The 3534-nt window shown below is 34.5% G+C and overlaps 1 protein-coding gene across 1 annotated transcript in view; it reads right to left on the bottom strand.

Annotated features, from left to right (window-relative positions):
• The window catches only part of gdap1l1 (ganglioside induced differentiation associated protein 1-like 1), a gene marked incomplete in the record, with an annotated part of 49778 nt that overhangs the window by 34838 nt on the left and 11406 nt on the right, over nt 1–3534 (bottom strand).

Genomic DNA, 3534 nt, shown 5'->3' with positions numbered 1-3534 from the left:
ATATACGACAGGTCTGGACCACTCGTGAATTTTGTTCGTATCTGAAAAAAATCTTAGAATACGAAAACATTGGTGAATGCCACAAATTCTCCTAAACCACTCGTACGCAAAACTTAAGAACAAATACGTGCGTGCGAACGGTTCTTGCATGAGGCCCATTGTTCTTGGGCAAGGACAGATGAGTGAAAGGACCGGGGCACTTCAGGGGGCCAATCAGATTTCATATGGGGCCAATGCCCCTGTGGCCCCGCCCCTAGAACCGCCCCTGCCCCTCTAAGAATATTGTGGTCCCTTGATGGCCCTTTACTTAGAAAAATCCTAAATCTGCCACTGGACAATTGTTAAAACTGTACAGTACAAATCTGTAGATTTATGGAAGAGAGGCAAGAAGACAACAACTGAGAGAAAACTAAAAGAAGCCCCATTTACACTTTGACACAACTCATGTAGGACAAGCTGCTCTGCAAAAATCAAACCAAAACTGAAATGTAGCAGAAAACTCCACATCACCCTGAACACACCATCCCCACTGTAAAACATGGTGGTGGCAGCATCAAGATATGGGATGTTTTTGTTTCTGCAGGGACAGAGAAGCTGCTCATTGCTGAGGTGATCACAGAACTAAMCTGGAAACAAATCTGTTAGAGGTTAAACACTTAAACTGAGGTTCACCTTCCAGCAGGACAATGACTCTGCAGATCCAGACAGATCTACAATGCACTGGTCTGATGTTTACAGTAAAGTCACAGTAAAACACTTTAAAGTTTGTTGTTAAAATGTGACAAAATGTGGAAAGTAGACACTGTATATTTGAAACATGCTAATATTTTTGAAGTTACTGAAACTTCCCAGCAGAGGGCAGAACTAAGTGTTGTAATTAAGGTATTCCAGGGATGAGTGGACAATTATAACATCTAACATCTAAAGTTTTAAGGCAGCATCCTCCATATTACCTGCTGATAACAACCGTCAACAATTCAAAATTATTACTTTTAATAAGCTTGAGGTTTTTTTTTTACAAGATAGGTGAAAGCCTGGGAGCAGATGGATGGATGGATGGATGGATGGATGGATGGATGGATGGATGGATGGATGGATGGATGGATGGATGGATGGATGGATGGATGGATGGANCTGATATGCTGAATTTGAGATTTTCATTTGTTGTCATTTGTAATCATCAAAATTAAATGAAATAAACATTTGAAATATATGAGTTTGTATGTAATGTATGAATATAATATACAAGTTTCACTTTTTAAATGGAATTACTGAAATAATTTCATGATATTCTAATTTTATGACCAGCACCTGTATGACTACTTAATTCATATATTACAATATTTTTAAGGATCTATGCCAACAATTTACAAATCCTGAAATTCTGCCTTTTGTGTGGCACCCAGAGACTATCAGTGGTCTCTGGCCCCCGTAGACAACTTCCTGCTGGGTGTGACCTTCACTGTTTACAGTTTGTTTACATGGGAGGAAGAAGCTGCTCATGAACCACAGCTTCATCATAATCAGTCATATATTGGCTGATAAATGTGTTCCTGTGTTTAGTGGACAGATTTTACAAAGTGCAGATTTTAAACAGGTTCATGTTCATTCATGAAGCACAAGGTCAACTTCTGTTTGTGCAACAAATCAATGTCCATGTTCTTCTAAATGATCTAAACCCTGAAGATAAACCCTAAAAACATCACGGCACAGGAATGACAAATTGTTCATGTGTAAAACAACTCAGAGGAGCAAAAGGATTAAGTAAAAGTTAAAAAAGGCTACCTAATGCTAATTAAAAGCAAAAGGTAGCAAATTCAATGCAATTAAAAAAAATTTATTCATTTCATTAAAAAACAAAATAACTATACACAATATAAAACAAAGAAAATACACAAATCAAAATAAAATGAAAGGTAGCAGAAGAATAAATCTTATAATGTCTGCCCCTTTTATCCCCAGAATATATTCAAACAAAACACAATTTACAAAACAATACTAAATAAAAATAAAAACATCAACTCAAACAACAATTCATTAAGCTTCTTATTTTACTTCCCCATATACCTTCAGAAAACTAGCTTTAATCTGTTTCTTGAATATATACATAGATCTGGCATTTTTAAGATCATCCTCCAGACCGTTCCACAATCCTATACCCTGGATTAAACTATACCCTGGATTAAAGTACATATTTCTCTCAAGCAAGTACAAAAATATGGCTTCACAAACATTTCCATCCCCTTAAGATAATAACAACTGTCTCTCTTAACAAAGTTTACCTGAATGTTGGAAGGTAATATGTTTTTCTGTGAGCCAAACAGTAAAATACTATAAACTAGATCATAGAATTTCAAAATTTTCAGTTTGCAAAATAATATATTTGATGGATGGTTGTAATCTTTTCTAATGATAATTCTTATGGCTCTTTTCTGCAAAACAAAAATTGGATTTGTAATTGTTTTGCAAGCTTTACCCCAGACTTCTATACAGTAAAATTAAATGTGGAATGATTATTGAATTGTACAACACAAGCAGAGCTTTGTCATTGAATAACTCCCTGACTTTATACAGTACTCCGATATATTTAGATATTTTTGTTGAAATGATCTACTAAAAGCTAAGCATGTCAAAAAGCTAACTAAAATCTAAAAGAAGCAAAAACCATGCTAAAAGTAAAAGAAAACAGATTTTCTAAAAGCCAAACACAACCAAAGGCTATGGCTAAAATGTGTAACTTGAAGCCAAAAGTAGAAAAGGCTAGTTTCTTTTTATTTGTTTATTCGTTTCATTCAAAAGCGAAACAAACTGAAAGGCAGCAGAAAGAAGAAAAAAATCTTATAATATCTGCCCCTATTTTCAAAAAAAAAAAAAAACTATTTCAAACAATAATTATAAAAAATGTGGGTAAAAGTAACAAAATATGAACTAAACATATCCAATGACTCTAAAGCTGAAAGAAACAAAAGATTTGCTTAAAGCTAAAGGCAATCAAAGGCTACTTAAAGAAAGTAAAAGAATAACTAGAAACCAGAAGTAGCAAAAGGTTAGTTAAACTTTAAAAAATATCAAGGTTAGCTAAAAGCACAGTCTAGAATCTACAATTAGCAAAAAGATAGCTAAAAGTACCAAAATGTTAACTAAAAATATCCAAAGACTTGCTGAAAAAATATAGTAAAAGGAAAGGTAACATTTATTTATGTAGCACTTTTCAGCGGCAAGGTGATACAATGTGTTTTGCTAAAAGCAGCCAATGGCTAAAACTGGTAAAATGGTAGCTAAAAGTAAAAAAAAGTAGCTAAAAGTAAGTTAGCTAAAGGTAGCTAAATGCTAGCTAAAAGTAATAGTGTTAGCTTAAAGTATCCAAAGACTGACTAAAAGCTAAAAAATAGCAGGTTTTTTTTTTTTTGCTAAAAGCAGCCAAAATCTATCTTAAAGGCATATGGTGTGTAGGATTTGTTGTTTTCAGCGACATCTAGTGGTTGAGCGGTTGAATTATCCTCCCTGGTCCTTCTCCCACCCCCACCCCCCGCT

This window comes from Austrofundulus limnaeus, unplaced genomic scaffold (genome assembly GCF_001266775.1).
Source record: "Austrofundulus limnaeus strain Quisiro unplaced genomic scaffold, Austrofundulus_limnaeus-1.0 Scaffold335, whole genome shotgun sequence".
Lineage (NCBI taxonomy): Eukaryota > Metazoa > Chordata > Actinopteri > Cyprinodontiformes > Rivulidae > Austrofundulus > Austrofundulus limnaeus.
Note: the sequence above shows the minus strand (reverse complement) of the source record. Positions and strands in the feature narration are given on the sequence as shown.